The sequence below is a fragment of the Melospiza melodia genome, chromosome Z (genome assembly GCF_035770615.1).
Source record: "Melospiza melodia melodia isolate bMelMel2 chromosome Z, bMelMel2.pri, whole genome shotgun sequence".
NCBI classification, from domain to species: Eukaryota; Metazoa; Chordata; class Aves; order Passeriformes; family Passerellidae; genus Melospiza; species Melospiza melodia.
In genome coordinates, this window is record NC_086226.1 from 69,514,739 (window position 1) to 69,534,689 (window position 19,951).

General features: G+C 42.8%; 1 long non-coding RNA gene across 2 annotated transcripts in view; it reads left to right on the plus strand.

Moving 5' to 3' along the window:
* LOC134431944 (uncharacterized) overlaps positions 1-18,781 on the plus strand; it is a 43,924-nt gene extending 25,143 nt beyond the window's left edge. The window contains exons 1-3 of one of the 2 annotated variants that reach the window (XR_010031152.1): positions 14,750-14,866; positions 16,682-16,771; positions 18,601-18,781. This is a non-coding gene — a long non-coding RNA (uncharacterized LOC134431944). Of the gene's footprint in view, positions 1-14,749; positions 14,867-16,681; positions 16,772-18,600 lie in introns of those variants that run through there. The other variant, XR_010031153.1, reaches the window with a different exon arrangement.
* Positions 18,782-19,951: the final 1,170 nt, after the last annotated feature.

Below are 19,951 nucleotides of genomic sequence, written 5' to 3' on the forward strand. Positions count from 1 at the left end.
CGGACACAACAGGGAGCAGAGTCTGGGCAGCGTGGAAGGCTGAAATTGCTAACCTGGGAAGGAGAAAAAAGGAGAAGGTGTAAGGTGTGGAAGAACAATGCCAGGTCCCTCAGGTCCCTTTGTACTGCTGCTGTACCCCAGGGATGCTCCTGGGACCAAGGCCATAAAGAGGACAGTTTTCAGGTGACAGAGGTGGAAGAGGGGGAGCAGCATCTCAGAGCACACAGGTATCCTCATCATCAGTGAGGTGGGATACCCTCTCTGCCACAGGGCATGGACTAGCCCACATATTTTAATTTTCCTTCTGAGGACACCAGTCCAGACTCTGTTGTATAAAACAGAGGTGGTAAGTCTTCAGAGTGCAACAGTTATCCCTACCAAATGTTTAGTGGCCACCAGAACAGGAGAGCAAATATGACACAGGCAAAACTATGCCAGTCTGACCCCAGAGGTTCTCTGCAGTTCACAGCCAGAGCCCCCAGGGCTGCCAGGAGAGTAGTCCTCTGTCTCTCCAGCATCTGTTCAGTTCAAGCATTTATGCAGCACAGCTGCTTTCTCAGGCAAAGATGTGGTTCTCTTCCTTATTGCTCTTTCTTGCCTGTAAGCCAAGTGTTGTAGGGAACTAAAAGAGCAAATACAGCTGAAAACCTTGTCCCACAGCCGTGTCCTTGAGGAGGTGCCCAGCAAGCATGGATACATGTGGTGGGGGCACACACACCGTACAGGTTCAGTCCCTGGGCACGGCTGCTCCAGACGGCCCCTTTGCCTCCCTGACACATCCCTGGTGGCCATGCCTCCTCACAGCAAAGCAGCCATCCTTCCTCTGCCTTCTCTGCACACATTTCCCACAGAGCACACCTTTTCCCTGTCCCTGCAAGCCATCAGGGCATCCTCCTGCAATGCAGGGGTCAGTCAAAGACCAATTCTGTCAAGGGCAATGACTTTGCAATTGCTTAGATCCACTTCAGATGGGTCAGTTTCAGGTGGATCGCAGGTGGGTGAAAAAAGCCCCACAGACTTCCACACAGCTTGCTTTTTGCCAGAGATAGTACTGTAATTTGTGTGTCACCATCAGAACAGCTTTAGCTGTATAAATCTAGACTGTAAACAGTACACAACAATTTTCATCATCGGTGCTGAGGCACAACAAAAAAAATTAATCTTTCTCTCCTGAACCATTTTAATCAACAGGTTTTCAGCATGACTCACTTCTTCTTTTGTCTGTTGCATGCAAATTCGGGAAAACTCCAGATCCTGCCCCTTCTAAACTTTACCTATGTAAGCAGGTTACCTTACACAGTTTTTGAAATACTTTATGCCAAATTATGTTAAGCTGAGGAAAGCAGAGGGGCGACTGAGAGAATTTTTGGTCCTTGGTTTATTTAGAGTGCTCTTTCACACTAATGTTCTCATGCATGTTACATCTGTGTTATTGCATGTTGCAGCTGCTGGCCCAGCAGAGAAAAGGAATCCACTTTAGCTACAAAATTAATATGTATCACAGGAAGCGACCAAACAGTCATCTCCAAATTGGCTATGCTGCTGTGGCTGAGACCTCATTAGGAGAAGCAGCAATCTCTGCGCAGAGAGAGGTTAGGACTGTTCTCTGTTCACAAAACAGCTAACCACAGGCTCAACATTGTTCCCATAAATTGCTCTGCTAAGCCAGCTGCCATTACCATGAGCACTCTTTTATTTAAAAGTGCCAATAAACACATCTTTCACTTTGCTGTTGAAAGCCAACATTTGGAACAGACGCACTAGCCTTGCCGAGGATTTTGTGAACACCAGCATGTGCTGGCCACAAGTCTCCAGTCACTGCTTTGCTTCTCTGCTTTCCCCCTAATGACTTTTCTCACTTGGCTGCTTCTTTTAGTTGCTTTGTTACTGCTTTTCTGTTTCTCCAAAGGCTTTCTGTCAAGTGATCACAGCAAGATGTCCTGCCTGCTTCCTCTACCAGCCCACTAATACCTGGGGACAAAGACACATTTCACTCAGATGCTTGCAGCCAGAGGAGGTACCTTCCACCAGCAGAGAAAAGTGGTTCAGCATCCAGAGGTTTGCTTGCAATCTTTTCCCACCCAATTACCCTGGAAAGCTGCTGCTTCTAGCATTATGTGCTTGTAATTTTGAAGCTTGGGATGATGGATATTAACAGTGACCCACCAAATACAGCAAATGTTTGTGAAAATATCTGGAATGCAACTTGTGGGCTAAATTCATCTTGCCAGCTAGAAAGCCTGAACAGTTTAAACAAACAGAGGACACTCTGGCCCTCAGACCTTAGTTGCAGTTATTTTTCTTTTTCTTATAACACTAAATATTTCAGGTTTTGAAGCCTACAAAGGACAATAGAGTTTATGAGAGCTGCATTAATGTGCAATAACTTAGTGATTGTCTTGAATTCAAACCATCAAAAAATTCAGAAACGAACCCAAATATGATGGAAGATAAAGGTTTGGGGTTTTCTTCCCCATCATATCTGCAGCTGGCTGATTGCTGAAAGAGAGTGATGCAGGAAGGCAAGTGCAAAGTGCTTCAAGAACACAAGCCTCTTACTCCCAGAGGGCTGTACTCTAAGGAGGCAGCTCACAGCTGGGTGATTGTGGGACTGGAAGGGGACCCACAGCTCAGAGAACTGGCAATGGGCCTGTCATCTCCAGATCAGTGATTCCCATCCATCCTAGATCAAGCCAGGTCTCAACACTGGGGTCCTCCCTGCTGGGCTCATTTTGGGTATGGCTACTGCCACAAGCAGTAGCAGAGCAGTGATTACAAGTGACCCAAGGAGGTCAGCAAACCTGATTTTCCTGGAAACAACAGACCCAGCTGGGGAAGGAGCTCTGCTGATTTGTGAACCACCTTGGAGAGTTTTCTCTTCTCTTTTGGATAGTTTCAAATGCATGTTTTGCTTCCTGTGTTTCCTGTACCACTTACAAGAGCACTTCTAAGAGTCTAAGGGACAGACTGTGGACACATCTGGAAGTCCACCCAGATCACACATATGCTCCTAAAATTTTTAATGGGGAAAAGGCAAGTAAACAGCAACAATTAAACACATTATCCTGACTGCTGCTTAGTGAGAGCAAGCCTGACATGGGCCTGGCTCCTGACGCCCCTTTTCTGTGTCACTACTTTACGCAGGGTATGAAACTCATCAGGTGATGTCTGAAAGTGAACAGTGCCCTGGAAAATCCAGATCTACTCTGACAGCATGGGCAAGGGTGGTTGTTAGCAAATCTATGGGAAACAAGGGCATCTGACAGAGCAGGAAATCCCCTGCAATGAGGAATGCCTGTGTGCAGTCCAGGTCTGGTTTAGCACAGACTACACAAAAACTGGTTTTTGTGACACTGGGTTGCAGTGCTCCTGGGAATAGGATACCACAAGGGTCACACTGGAAGCTGTTAATGCTCAGATATCAAGCAAGGAGGGGAGGAACAGTACAGCTCTGCTAGGGAGATCTTCCTGAATTGCTGTGTGATCTGCCTTTTTCAAAGAAATCTCTGTGCTGGAATGTGTCATGTAACATACATTTACTTTGTGCAGTGGTCTGTGCAGCATACCAAGTGGAGAGGAAATGCAGCAAAGGCTGAAACAGGAAAGGGGCCTTAAGGTTCAGGTTTGGCTTGCTCGTTCGTCTTCTGGGAGTTGGTCCACTGCTGGACAAACCTTTGGTTTGCAAGGAAAGGACAGGATCTTTGCCTCCAAACCTGACCATCCTGCTGACACAGGTCATTTATCTACACTGGATTGATGGGCCAGTACTGATTTGCATTGACTAATAGCTTGGCCCAACATGACAGCGGGTGTCAGACTGCATGGGACACTTGGGAATGGTCAGAGAACTCCAGATGACCCTATTACCTTCACCAGAGATGTGACTAACAAGCCCTGCTCTGAATATGACTGTTTCACGTTTGCTGCTCACTCAGCATTTGGACTTTCTACCTGTGCCGGTCACATGATGCACAGCACTTTGACTGGGATTTGTTGTGGCATAAAGAGATTGAAAATGCTTCCCAAGGTTTGCCTGGATTAGCTGCATTACCTGGATTACCTCAGGCCATGAATCCTGTTGAAACCATGAGCAGCTGCCCTCCTGGAACCAAGATAAGAGGTTGTCTTATCTTGTTCTGCTTTTGGGAAGGGAAAGCCAAAGCATGGATTTGGCCCCCACTTGCACTACATGCCCTTGGGCAGTCTGTGAAAGTCCTAATGCAGCTCTAACCAGCATCAGAAGTTACCAATTTGACTTTATACTGTGTATACATTCTCTGCTGACAGCAGCTAGAGGAGATCTGGGCAGGTCTTAGAGGGAAATGCAGAGGATTGTGCAGGGATTCCCTGCCTGGAACGGTGGCTTCCAGTTCTGCAAACCCACCCACAAGAGAACTATTCATCCCCAAGGGTGGGAAGAAGCAATGAGTTCAAGAATTGGACAGGATCTGATTTTCCATGCCCCAGCTGATCTCAGTGAGGATATTTTGTGCTCTGTAACCTATCTCCACATTTTTCATCAGATGTAAAACAGATAAAAAACACAACAAAATTTGGGTGAAATGCAAACATGATCAGGATGCTTCAGGATGCTCTAAGCTGCATGCCTCAGATCTGTCACCAGTCTGCTTTTCCTGTTGGAAGGAAGGGTTGTGGCAGCAGCCGTGCTGCAGCCCCTGCAGTGCTGAGCAGTTCCACGTTTCCATTCACGGGCAGCAGGTTCGAGCCCATCTGGCCAGAGCAGGGGCCAGGCTGACAGCTGACCGCAGAGCCCTGTTACCCTTGCCAAAGGGCTGCTGCTCTGCCAAGGTAACATCATCTCAGGGGCATGTGGGCCAAAATCAGAGCACAGCAATCAAAACTGTTCCACTGAAGCACGTGGAAAGAGCCCAAACCCACAAAACAGCCATGATTCTTGTGGTGCCCAGAAATCCCAGCAAGCCAATAATGGACAAGACCCTCCATCTGAAAGATATTTCATTTGGATTGAGAAAAAGGAAGCAAATTAAAAAACAAAGAAGGTATAGACTACCTCTCTGGGGAAAGCTCAGAATATACTTCCAGTTTTTGTCAGCTAATCTTCCCTCACAAGCAGGTACAGTTATCAGCCCCTTGCAACAGTGTTGTGTACAGACAGTAAACCCCAACTCGTTCCCTATCTGCTACACTACAGAACAAAAGCAAAAGGAATGCCATGGTGGAACCTGAATGTCTATGTGCCTTTATACATTTCTTTTGCACAAACCACTGATTTCATGTATGCACACTGTCTACTGACAAAAATTAATATTTATGTACTTGTACATTAATTTTTCTGACTATCTTTTTGTTCTTGAGAACATTTGCAATTCAGCACCTTTTGGCTGTGTCTTAGATCAAGTTTTTTCAAAAGGAGACAATTTTTCAAATTGCATTAAATATTTAATTGACTATTGCATTTGACCATTTCAGGAATTAACTACTTTCAATATCTGATGTAGGTTCTTTCCACTCTTGATGTATGTTAGGAAGATCTTTACAGCTGGAACATTTTTTTAGCAAAAAGAAACTTCCAAGTAGTGCTGTGGTGGTGGAAGGAAGTGATTGAGCATCTTAATGAAGATAGACTGATTTGGATCTTCTTAGGCTGCATCAACGGTACATGAAGTCAGTATTGATTCATGCACTGATTCTGTCCTTTCCTCTCTGAAGATTTTTACCTCAAGGCAAAACTGGGTATCTTTTTCTGACACAGATCTGAAGTCTGGGTCCTCAGGCCCCTCCCAGCAACTCCTCACAGCAGGTCCTCACAGTTTCCTTAAATGCACTAGGGAAAAGTCCAGCCCATAGGGAAATATCATCATTATGTATGCTGTTTTATTACAGTCAGATGTTAAAAAAAATAACCAGATTTTCATGGAGAGTGGGATGGCATATGTGTGTTGCTAATGGCTCTAGGCACAGCAGGAGGTTCACTCCACTGAGTAAACCTGCAAATAAGAGCATGAAAAGGAAAATAATTCCATTGGTGTTGCATGAGGAGAAAGGGAAAGAAAGAGTTTTCATTTCACTGTCCAACACAATGGTAAGGATCCATTCATGACTCTGTTATTTTGAACATATTTTGACAGTGTTGATGGATGATGATCCCAAGTAACATCAGTTCTTACCTTTTCCATTGAAACATACACTTTAATAGTCTCCTTCTTCCTCAAGCATTCTCCACTGGAAAATGTGTTTGGCCTGTATTAATCATCACAGTAGTCCAATCACTAGGCAGATTAGCAAGGCAAAACACGCTTCACTGATTCAGTTTGCTATTTATTATGAAGCCAGGGAGACTTATGTCCTGCTGCCACCTGGGCTCTGTTACTTGAAATCAAGAACTGGAAGGAGGGCAAAATTACAACTTAAGTAAGAATTGTACCAGGCTGTTCATTAAGTGATAGCAGGGCTATTCAAATACCATGCATGCTGTTTCAGTGTCAAGATTATGAGTTTAAGAATATTTACAGCAGAAGTCAGTGGCTATTGTTCAGTATCTGGCACTGAGACTCCTAGTAAAGGATGATAGGTGAAAGATGCCAGGGAGCACTGGCAGTACACGTTGGCACTCTAGTTTGCTCCCATCACAGTGAGCTCATTTCCAGGGCTTTTCTTCAATCTGCATTTCCTTGCCTTTTCTTGTCCCAGAGAGAAGTCCATGCAGGTAACACACTGTGCATGTATCACTCTTGTGTAAAAAAATAGTTCTGAAACTATATCTCATTCTGTGGCTCTTGAGTTTCAAAATGCTCAAAATGGGAGAAGTCCCAGACTATCCCATATTCCCTGAAATCGCTGGATGCATGTCTTCTGTCAGGTTGGCCCAAAACAGAGAGACTGAAAGAGGGTGTGTTTCCTGTGACTCAAAATGCTTTGTTTGAAAAGCAGGGGAATAGTTAAGACTACCAGAATGAAAGTGAGAAGGTGATTGTCTAAGCAAATAAAAGTTTGGGAGTTTTCCTCCACTCAAGGAAAAGCAAGGTTCTGAATGCTTCTCAACAGGCATTCCTCCCCCAGAGCTGGTCTTGTCAGAGCAGCTGTTTGATTTCTTCTGGCTAAGTATCCCTAGGGAGACTAAGCTACAGGTGGGTAGTTTTCTGCATTGTAGCACAGCACAAGGGCTCTTGCCACCAGAGGTAGCTGGGGAGGTAGTAGGACCTATGGGCCCGACGTGTGGAGGGGAGGTGTTTCACTAAAGCCCCTGCACTCATCTGCAGCATGGGATCAGCTGAGGGCTGTCACACAGATGAATCCACGTGCTAGAGGTAGCTGAGCTTTTAATCTTTCTGTGTCACAATTGCCTGACCCCCTGTCCAGGTACAGACATAACATGTCTGAGGTCTCCTGCTGTTCATCCCTAGGAAGTGGCTAACTCCCTGGGTGAAAAAGAGCCAACAGCCCTACAGCAGGTTCAGGGACTGGCTGCAGGGGAAAGGCGATTGAGCATAATGACTTTCAAATTCAGAGTTTGTGTGCTGCCCCCAGTGTATATCTTTCAGCTCAACTGCAATTACCGGAGTCAGAGGTGTTGGTGTGGGCCACAGGAGCTGGAGGATCCAAGCATCCTGCAATTGCTCTGGTGGGGATGATGGTGGAGAAAGGAGCACAGAGCAGGTGAGAAATGAACCATGTGAACAGTTAGCAATTCCCCAGGAGTTCCCTCCTAAACTTCATCAGGTAAAAAAAGCAAACACACACATTCCCTCAAAAAGAAGACAGCACTGCTCTTCTTCATGGGGGTTTTAATGCAATTTACAAGCACAAATCTCTGTGAAATGGAAGAAGAATTATGACGTGGGACAATTAAATTCTTCCCAATTCATAATTTTTGGTGTGGTGATTTCAGACTGCAGCTGGGGACATAAAGGAGGAATGAGTGGTAATGTCAGGAAGGAAACACCATTTCATTTCAAAAACATCCATGTGACTTCCATAAGTCAGTGTACAGTATGATCTGGTACTCTGAGTGAGGAAAAACAAGTTTCTGTGGCTGATTAAGCTGGGGAAACAGTCACTCATATAGTCTTTTGCTCTTACAGAATAATTGTGCAAAGGAGGAGATAAAACAAAACTGATGACTGTGAAGAAGGATGGGAGAAGGGGCTGGTGATCACCATTTGGGTAGTGATATTGCAGAAAGAAAGAAAGAAAGAAAAAGAAAGAGAAAAGAATGTTTTTATGATTTTGACCTACTTAACAAGAACAATGTGTAAGCTAGTAAAAACTTTGATTAGCAAGCAAGGCTTGGCTAGGTAAAACTGTAGTAGTAGTAGTAGTCGTAGTAGCTAGTAAAACCAGAAAATATTCAGAATGTAACCACAATTTTATTTTGCCACAGAGACCAAAACTGAGTTTTGATCCTACCATGCAAGTGAAAGCAGAATGAATGGCAGAAGTGATTTTGGTGCGGATCTGTCTGCTTTTAAGGCTCGCTGATCCTGCTTACACCTATAAAAGGCAGAGCCTGTCTTGGCTTCAGGAAGAGCTGGTTTTCATAGCCCATTCTGACTGCCTGCTATCACATCTTTTATTATTGTTTTATATGTATCTGTGTATGTAATGTGGCTCCTAGGGCATGTGCGCAGGCACAGAGCCTCTCTGCCTGCATTGCCCATATTTTCACAGTGCAAGCGAACAGTCTCCACTTGTCCTGTCTCCAAACTGATGTTTCAAGAGATGTTCAAGTCCCTCACAAGCCTCCAAAGTGGCATATGTACATGAAAACCGTCTGCCACACTCCACCAAGGTGGGAGCCTCAAGCCTCACGTGCCTGCCGGAGAAGCAAAGCTTTTGAGCACACTTTGACTGGAGGGACTGGTCTTTCTCTTGTGACAGCCTCCCCTGAGATGCCTGCCAGCCTCTGAGAACCCAAGATCTGAATCACCTAAATGTCATTTGAATGTCATAGGAAATGACAAAGGAAAGCAACTCCTTCCAGATGCTCTCACAGAAAAGATCTCAGAGGAAGAAGAAATGCAGAGAAGAGATCTGTCACAGAGAAAGGGAGATAGAAAGAAGTGGATCGAAAAGAATTTTCCTTTAATTATGTTTTATGTGAAAAGGGAGCAATATTGTAGAGTGGAGAAAAGTTTGCAATTGTATCAGGTGCAGAAGTCTAAGGCAGCTCATTATTTGCACATGCTTGAGCATCACCCTCACTTGCAGCAGCAGAGTCCAGCACTGCAGTAGAAAGGCTCAGCCCAGCGAAAGTGAGCAAATGAAACAAGCAGATGACAGTGGGGAAAAAAGGGTAGGAAACCCTGATGAAGAGCAATTTAAGAGAGAACAAAAGCAGTCTGAGGCCACCTTGAGAGGCTCTGTGTATGTTACAGAGCTACATATTTGTTATCTGATAACATAACCCATTTGATGGCTGGCAAAGTTTGCTTAGGCAGATATAGGAGCTGGGGGCGGGACAAGTGGTAGCTGGACTTTTTGTAAGAAAGGAACAAGAGGAACACCTCTGCTGTATCCATCCAGCACCAGGAGGCCTTGACACCCAAAATGAATTTTGCATATTGAAAATGTGTGAGGTTTACATTGGAAGGGTGAAAGTCTTCCAGTGGCCATCCCAGAGGAAGACTTTAAGAGAAGGATTTAGATTTCTTTTTATAGTTTTTATTGAAATAGTTGGATAAAATAAGTTTTCCTGTTTTAGTCATGTTTGCAACTGGGAAACTACCTCAGCAAACATCAGAAAGTACAGATTAAGCATCAGAGATTATTGACAGAGGTGTTCAAGTTCAAGTTTCTTGCTGTGAGTCCAAGTGTGTACACGAAGGCTGTCAGTGAATTCATATAGTCATCTCGACATCAGTGAGAAACAGAAGGACATGGCAGATAAGGAAAGATAAGAGACAGAGAAACCATGAATCAGTTCTCCAAATAGCAAAAATTTTTCCAGTGTTACCATTCTCTACAGAAACCTTTCTGAATCCGTTTCAATCATGTCAACTCATATTACCATTCTTCTGTGGTCAAGTCAGGAAATCAGTTATCTGATATTGGAAAGTATCAACACTGCCTCAAAGAAAGCCCCACCAAAACAAAACGAAAAAAACAATAGCAATACCCAGCAAATACAAAGTTTTGTTTTGGGCTTTGAAATCACTAAAATATTTGAAAAATAACAAAAGAGTCAATTGCATAAGAAAGGTATCTTTAGGGGCATTGTTCCCTGATCTCCACTTTTATCTTGGCTGCAGTGGGAAAATGCAAATAATTAGTCAGCTTTGGGTCAGCATGAGAGTTATAATATATTCATTTTTGAAATCACAAATGTAGGAGGACAATGAATTATAACCATGCCCAGTGGCTTCATGTTCTTTCAGCATAACCAAATACATTCAGAGGTTGTCTGCATCCTGAAAACAAACCCACAAATTTTCCATTTTTATTGCTTCCTCTTTTAGAGTTCAAGGTTCTTTTCCATGGTTGTTCCTACCAAGTTACTACAAGAAGTACCAGGCTTGATTTCATACTGCTGCACTACCACCCACTTCAGGAGTGGAAGTGTCCCTTCCCATGGGTGCCAGTAAGGAATGCACTCAAGCCTCATGCTTCTCTTTGGATTTGTCAGCTGAATATGAAGGCCTTTTCAAGCAATAGGGGCTTTTATCAAGACTTACTAGGAGTATGTGCTCATAGGCATCTTAAAACAGAGATTTATTTCCTGTTGGCATTAATCTGCCTGGTCACAGTGACTTTAAGTAGGAACAACTCAATTAGTTGGGTTATTGCCAACAGTGTGTGGGGCAGCCCTTGGTACCTTGGAATGGCTGCTTACAACGGAGGCTAGATAGAGCTAAAAGAATAAAGTAGGCATTTATTAAAGGCCTTCAATAGGCACACCTTGAGCAGTGCAAAAGCCTCCAAGAGGGGCTACACCTGAGATATGGATGGCGCTCATGAGTTTTTCAGACGGATTAAAGTTTGGTCTATTTGCATATCAGAGGTCAATTGTCCAATTGCAGCTTCAGGTAATGAAGTTGCATACCCTCAGTTTGCTCTCCCCCAATTCACTTCTGTTTGTATTTTTTGGGGCCTGAGGCAGTGACAGTTACCTTGGCTCTCAGGCCTGGAAGGATTGTTTTATCTGAGCAAACAGTGAAGAGAGCTTACTAACTTGGAGTTATACACTAATGCAGTAAAGAGTTATACACTAATGAAGAATCTGAAAACTATAAAAGCTCAAACTGAAGGCATCACCCTTCTACCAAAACTTATTGGTCCTTGAATTACAGGCAGTGAAGAACAGTGCCTAAACCAGCACTGTACAATCTGCTTGGCCTGACCTTCTGTATGCAGCTATGTCGGTTGCACCCTTAAATAACAACAGCAAAAGACAAAGCTCAAGGATGTGGCATTGCAGGTGGGGAGGCAAAACAGCTTTGTTTTCCTTTTCTAAGTTGGTTTGGATAATGATGACTGCAAACTAAAATTTAAGAATGACTATTGCAAGTGCCAACAAATCACATCTTCTTCTGTCTTGTTTCAGGTGAATCAATAATTGTTTACTTATTGAACCCTCCTTTTTTACATATTTATAGAGTTAATTTTGGCCAGTATGATGGGATGGTAGCATAAGGGCAAACTTATTGTCTCTTTCCTGTAAAGCATTCAAGAAATTTTTCTCTAATCTGTAAAAGTTTTGGAACCTCTGACACAAACCATGTGATCAGTCCAGCAATAATCTTATCAGGCTGCCATTGTACTTTAGACAAGCACCACCAAAGAGGGACAGCTGGCATTTATTTTTAAACCTAAACATGACCATGAAAGCTGGAAGTGCTTGGGGATAAATTAGTCATGGTTCACAATGATAATCTTTGTTAATGAAGCTCCAAGCAGACTTCTATACAGAAGCAGCAAGTAATAAGGTGCAGAAACGTTTGCAAGTCCATAGAGAATTCATTAACCAAGCTCCTGTAGCAAAAGAGCTGAAGGAGTCTAAGGGATTTGAAAGGTGATATTTTTTCCTGGGAAAAAGTTAAAATACCAGGCTGGCAGTACGCACATAGGCAGGAGCTGGGCTTGTTAGCTGATTGCTGACTATGCTTGCAAAAAATCTTGCATGCAGCTGCCCCTCCTTCCTGCTTGTTGAGGGAGCAGAAAGACAGACATCAAGCTTGTGTTTAAAGTTATCTGTGATTTGGAAATCTCTGCAATTTCCTTGGTGACAGTATAGAAATTCCATGCCCACAGTGCCAAGTTTTTCCATGACAGCTGCCTCCTCCCACCTCCATTGATCAGTGATCCAGAAATCAGGCCCCCTCTGACACAGGGCCCTGCAGTTAGTTATGGAGAAGGATCACCTACAAGTGGGTCGATCACCACTTGTACATGTTTGAGTGGTCATTTTTGAGAGGAGATGGCCCTACACAGACATCAGAGAGCCTGAGTGGATGTCCACACCTGGAAGGTTAAAGCTATTAAAAAGCTATATGATTCCATGCCTGGGGCCAACAGTGACAGATGGGAGATCTTCCCAGGGTGTCATGGCACAGGAGGTAGCGCATTGCAGAAGCAAGAATCTGAGGTCCTGGACATTCAGTTGCTGATAAACAACAGCAGATAGCTACTGACTCCTAAGCCTCCCACAAGTATGAAGGATCATGAATACAAAGGTGTCTTGATATTGCTTCTGCTTAAGACTTGGAGGAAAACTCAAAATCAATGTAAAATGCCTGTGAATGTATGAATTTCTGTCCCTCTTACTACTCAAATATCAGAGTCACTGAGCCTCCTTTGGCTGACAACAGACATACAGCACTAGCAAATGCCACATGCTGCAGTCCTATCCCAGGAATAAACCCCCTCTGAAGTCAAAAGTGATGCACCCTGCTCTGCCCCGGAACTGAGCTCTCCCTGCTTGCAGGGTGCTGCCTCTCATGCTCAGTGGGGTGTTGACACAGGAGACCAAGGAGGTGCTCACAGCAAGGAAGAGCATTGCTTTGTCATACAGGCATTTTCTCCATCCCTCTGAAGGGCTAGTACAAAGCAGGAATGTAGACAGGTATTTGCAGCCAAGGTTGCACATTGCTATCCAGGCTTTGGGCTGAGTTTTCCCTTGAATACATTCTGACTCTCAGGTTGCATGAGAGCTGCACAGAGCCAGAGGATCAGGGGTAGTGATTACCATCTTCCCTGCTACTCCTAAAGGAGGATTATCAAAAAGACAGAACCATATTCTTTTCAGCAGTGTTCAGCAGAGATAACTGTAAAAAGTTTCACTAAAGCAGATTCTGGCTGGACACAAAGACAAAATAATTTGCCTTGAGGATGGTGAAGTAGTGGAGCAGAGTGCCAAGAAAGAAAGTGGAATTTTCCTTTTGGGATCTTTTAAAACCAGAGAGAATAAAGCCCTCATCAACTTCACCAGGTGCTGAAGGTAGCCCAGCCTTGTACAGGGAGCCGGATGTGAGGTTTCTAGTGATCCCTTTCTGCCCATACCTGTCTGTGTTTCTGCTTTTTTGCCCTCCTGAAATTCTTTTATACTTCCTCTCAAGACATCTCTCAGACTGGGAGAAAGGCTTGTTAAGAATGATGGATTTAAACTATAAACACCATCTCAGAGCAGATTTTTGTGTCTAGGAGAAGGAAGAAAATGTCCAGAATTTCACAAAGTTCTTGTGGCTATTTCTGCAGCATATACAAATTAAACATGACCAGCTGCCTTTAGGATTTTTTGCATGCAGAGGCATGCAAATAAAGCAGAGGTGTGGTCTCCTAGTTTGTGTTTTTTTTGGTTTTTTTGGGTTTTTTTTTTCAAGATTATTTGCCTAGATTCTCTCCAAAATACATAAAATTTCAGATGTCTACTGCGACAGTTGTCAACAGGCAATTGGTTCTGAATTACATATTTAAGGGAGAGATTTTCTTTATCTTCTTTCTATGTCTTTTTTTTTTTTTTTTTTAATTTCCTCTTTCCCCCTTTCATTTCACATTTCTGAAGAAATTCCCTGGTCTTGATTGTGTCACAATAAATACTTTTAAAAAATAAAAATCACTCACTGAAAATACTGGTTGCCTGCAGACGACCCCAAATGGGAACAGACCAGTCAGTGTGCTCAGAGGCATGGCTGCCCTGTGGAGAGGCTGGGACAGGGTGAGGAAGGGGCCAGCTTGCATGGGGCAGCCCTGCCCCAGAAAGGCAGAGCCCAGCAGGGATGCACTGGAGCCAGGGCCATTCTGCGCCCTGACATGGAGCTCACAGCCAGGCCAGTGAGGCTGGAGGTAGGCAAAGCGTTTTTCCCCAACACATGAGGCACAGGGAGGGGAAACCACCTCCGTCCTTGGAGATTTCCAAACCTTAGCTGGATAAAGCCTTGAGCAACAACGTCTGATCTCATTTCTGACCCTGCTTGGAGCAGGAAGTTGGTCTCATAGACCTCTCAAGGTCTCTTCCCCTCCTTGCTTCTTCTGTTTTATTTTGTTTTGCTTCCTTGCAAGTCTCTGGAGAGAATAATTACATAGATACAAAGGATATATAAGCTTTATATTTAGACTGGAGTAGACATTATTTTTTTCAAAGACCTTGTCCTTCCAATGTCTTGCCAGATGCACACAAAGAACAGTAAGTTGAGGAGATAAAACAAAACAAAATCAGAACAAAACAGAACAAGAAAACTCCAAATTTTGGTGTCCTTCCCCACTCCAGAAACTTGGAAAAATCAGCTGAGAACCAGCTGAGTAAGCCAATATTACACAATGTAATACTAAAAAAGGAAGATTAAAGAGCACATCTGCTGATTCTCCCCCATCAGCCAGTTCAATGAAATCAGAAACCATGGACATTTTCCAGCTATTTACAGACCTAAAGCCTTCAGAGGTGCTCCATAAGGTAAATAAGATTTTTCACACCTTCATACTAATGCTTGGTCTGCTGACAGCTATCAGGTGGTAATTTGTTAGCCTTTTTATACAAACAACACTAAAAACCATCATGTGGAATGTTACAGCTGAATCAGTGAATATTTTTGCTTTAAACTTCCATTATTTCTGCAAAGGAGATGTATTTTGTTTTACTCTGATTACTCAGTGGGTACCTAAAGGTTTTCCTGATCTCCCTATTAATCTTGATTCTTGTAAGAGAGGATGTAGATTTTAGTTTCTAAATCTAACAGAGAGAGAGCAGCTCTGAGAATTGGAATTAGGCTCTTTGATTTTTATTGCGAGTTTTGATTCTCTACATAAGACAGCATGAGCTTGGTTACTAGGACTCTGGTTTGAGATGAATTTTTTAATGGGGCTCTTTACAGCACAGTGTAAGGAGTTACTTTCTGGTTAGCAGCCACACACTGCAGACTGACCTGAACATAAGAGTCTTTTGTTTTTCCTGGGCATATTTCTCTCCTTATCCTCACAAGACATGTGGTTGAATCAGTTGACTGTTTGGAGACAGGAAAAGCTGTCCAAAATACAGTGTGATGAATTGCAAGGATGCCCCTCGAGGGAGCAAACTGCTGACCCACAGACCAATCTGTGCTGGATGCTCTTTGGGAACCTGCTAGCAAAGGCAGGCTAGTAGTGGGACTGAAAGAAAAAAATCCACTTTGACATTCTTACAATAAGGAAAAAATATCCATAATCTGGTAAATATTAATTTAGAATCACAGAAAAAATTTAACTTCAGCTATTAAATTCTAGAAAAATAAAATATGGTTTTTTTTGTTGGAAATGCTTATTTCCAGGGTTAGTTGTCATATGTCTTCATTTGGTAACTATTTTATTTAATTTGAGGCTTTAAAAAAATGGAAGTAGGATTTGGTGTAAGTTTCATATATATCTCTGTAATTAATAATCAAAAATAATAAAATTATAAAAAACACTATCAAATGTATAAGAGAGATTTTTTATTCTGACAGAATTGTTCTAAGAAATTAAATTACTTAAATGAAGGCTTTTTTCATATGAGTTTTGTATATTTCTATTAACAGAATAACATTAAATTTTTGCTACTTTGTAATATAACATTTTAATAATTAATATATCATTTAAGTAAGAAACAATACAAAATAATGTTTTCTATTACCCGTCCACGAACTAATAAATTTTGTGTTTGGGTTGCATTTATTTCCTTAAGGTTAAGCCTTTCCACTTTAAGCAAGAATAGGTCTAACAAAAAATGTAGGTAAATCACAATGCTGATCCTAAAAGAAACAGTAATTCACTATTACCATTTGCCTGAAGAATTATTAGAATTATTTCTGGTTTAAAATCTTTGGTAAATATTGCTTATAAATTTATCTGGAAAGAGTAGTAACCATAGAACTAGACCAGCTGATAACTGATATTCCACCTGTAGACTTTCTACCTTTCTGCTCGGGTTAGTTCGTCATGATGTTGAAATACAGCTGGAATATTTATTCCTGTTCATGACAAACATTCTCAAGGAATTTTTATGTTCAAAATTTTTGAAGTCATCACAGGAATGTGGAACATTAGTGAAACCACATTTAGCACAGATTTGAACACTACAAACTGTCTCATGTTGTATAAGAAAATGAAAAATATGATTTCCAGGGGATCAAAGCTTTTTCAGATGTTCCTCTCACTAGTACAGACAGCTGTTACAACACCCTGCTAAATAAAACCAATTTTTTGGGTATCACTGGGAGCAATTTGTGCAATAAACCTTATTTCTCTTCCTTCACAGAATATTCCAAGTTGGAAGTGACCCACAAGGATCATCAAGTTCAACACTTAAGTGAATGGCGGTACAGGCTCATATCCATCTATTTGATAAGTAAGACAGGGGGTTTATGATGCACTCATTAATGAATTAATGGGGGGAAAATACTAAATAAAAACCATACCCCGCCCACTCCCTTCAGAAAAATACAAAACACAAGAATTTAATACTTAACATGGGTTTCCTTTTAAAACCAGTCCAGCAAAATGCCACTAAGTAGAAATAAAACCAAGTCTTTCTGAGAGGTCCTTTACTGCAAAAGAGTAGGCAAGTAGACATATAAATTTTATTGACAGAATTACACAGTTCATCCACAGTATTATAGAGGAAGGCAAGCTGGACTGGGAAGTGGCTTTATCAGGTAAACATTTTTAAAGTCCTGTCTCTTTCAATACTTTCAAATAATGATTTTGCTTTGTGAATGCCTCTCTTTGGTCTTTCCATCACCAGATTTCTAAGAGATGGATAATTACCATAGAAAAATATTAACCCTTTTGATTTCACTGCTGGTTAAAATACTCTAGTCCTGAATAAACAGCACAATCCAGAAGTAGCAGCTGAGGTTCAGTAAGGACCTAAAATGCAATTTATCCTAGGACTCAGTCTGCTAACAGGACATCCCAATTCTCACTACAGCTTTCTAAAATCTCTTTTAAGGATAAAGTTTGTTATTTTTATTGTACTAGACCTTTGAAGTCAGTAAAGAAAAGCTTTATTTTAGTGTATAGCAGTTGTGCGTGAGCTTCACAGGCAAATTAGGATCTTTCATTAAGAATAATTTTAAGGTAAAGGGCAACTTAGCTTTAGGATAACTCTAGCAATGACTTCTGAAGAAGTATTTTTTAAGACTGAAAGTTTCATCAATATTTCAAAACTGTTGTGGAAGCTACTAGTACTGCAACTAGGATAAGAACAACTGGTTCCCTCAGGTGGTTGTGGAAGTGACCCCAGAGGTTTGATCTGGCCTTCAGCAGGAAATTGGAAAATGCTTCTGACTATGTTCTACACTTAATTTTGTAATAGGTAGCTATTACAAAATTTTCAGTAGCAGTTAAATTTGGAATTCACATGCTTGGTGCATTCCTGCAGATTATTGCCTGCTAGAAGTTCTTCTATGACCTTTTTGATTCTTTTTATCTGAAATTCTTTTTAAGCGCCACCTTCTCCCCAAGGGTTTTCAAGTTTCCTTTCTGTGGCTATAAGGCACATGATGTCTACCACAGGAATTAACTGTAAAGCATTGCTTACTTCCTCTCTAGACACAAAATGTTTTCAGGAATTGAGATGGCGGGGGAATTCATCCAGGAATTTATTTTGCCTGATTTAACTGGAACTGAAGAAAGCAGAAAGGGTTCTTTGTTTTATTTTCTTTTTTAATAGTATTTCTTCTTTTGAGTTGAAAATATGACCTGCATATCTAATGAACTTCCGTCATGTTGGATCTCTAGTGGTCTAGCCAGCTGCCTCTGCAGCAGCAGGAACAACATAAATCCTTGTAGATTTGAGCTGGCTGGTACCTCCTGCATGGTGGTCTCTGACCCATGATCCTTCCCACTCTCCAGGGCAATACAGTGGGTTAGAGCTATATGCATATACCCCTCTCTTGCATATACCCCTCTCTGCACTCTCTGTTTGAGACCTGTGCAGATCTGAACTGGAACAGCCTCACAGGAATCTGATCCAATCTCATCTACCAGAGACAAAAGAAGGATACTTTCTTTTTTCTGTTGATTCTAAGTAATAGAATTTACGGAATTTAACCAATTTCTGTCCTTGTAAAACACATAATTGGTTTGTTGTTCTCTTTCATTTAACATTTCAGTTTCTATCAGAATCAAAAGCCTTGATACAGCTGGAGCCTGTTCATTCTGTTCACCTTTCAGGACACAGGAAGTCTTCAACTGCAGCAGGGTGCTCCTGTTTCTCTGTATGCTCTCCTGTAAATGAGGACAGATCATGGTCATCAACTAAAAGTAACACAATGTTATAGAATGGAATTTGCTCAATCTCTCCAAGGCATTTCCAGATTATAGCATTAACCTTTCTAAAGCACTCAGTGGATTGCTACTCAAAAGTGTTTAGACATTTTAAAATACACCATGTTTCAAAAGTTTACAGTTTTCTGTTTTTCTTTTCAGCATTTTCCCCCAAACCAATGCAAAATAAAACTAAAAACTTGATGACTCCGCATATTTTTAGTCCTTCATCAAATTTAAAATACAATAAATGTTGACAAACCTTTGGACTGTAAAATTTTTTCTGCAGGTATTATCTTGGTTTCCTTAACTGAAACACCCTGAGCCAACAGCACCGAGCTCCCATTCTGCTGCCAGACCCTGAACACCTGCCCCTGTTCTGCAGAACAGCAGATGTCAGCACACAACACACCTCGGTTTGTTCCTAGACATCACAGGGGAAAATTGCCACAGGAAGAACTGGAGCAGAAGACAAACCATAGAAATGAGCAGGCAGGGATGAGCCAGGAGATGGGGATCGGCCTGGCTCGCACATGGCAGCAGAGTGAGGCGACCATAACGCGCCCTAGAGACGATCCATACAGGAAGCAGCGAGATGTGGTTGAATTTACTTTTAAAGGTGGAGTTCCTGGCCCAGGGGTGCTCTGCAGCTGGAATCGCGGCCCTTCAGGCCCTGCTCCGACACAGGAGACGCCCGACGGGGCCCAGCGGGCTCCCTGCGGTTGTGTGGCTGCGGGCTCTCGCTCGCGGCTGAGGGCAGGTGGCAGTCGCTGCTGCATGAGAGGTGCCAGCCCCGGTCCCCTGGAGCACGTCTCCCCGCTTTCCCCCTTCTCCTTGCCCAGGACCGTTTAACTTTGCGGGCGTGCTGGCCCTGGGCGCTGCTGTCCCCGAGAGGAGGAAAGGCCGCTTTGTGCAGCAGGGCTCAGGCCCAGCGGAGCCGGCCCGGGCGCGCGGCTGCAGCGGGGCCGTGCTGGCCAGGCAGCGCCCCGGCTCCGGCTGCACGGCTGCTCGCTGCACTCACACCTTCCTCATCATCAACAGCGTGGCGTGACATTCACCACACAGCAGGGAACAAAGCCACAGTCAGCAAAGGGCGTCACATGAGTGGGATTTCCAGAAATGACCAGTTCTGTTGCCAGACACTCCTGAATGTGTGTTGAGTTCTAAGGAGATTAAACAAGAAGGCCCAAAAAACCCCAAGGCCATACTGGAGGTTTTTTTCAGATTACTTAAAAAGAGTCACAGTATCTATGTGATG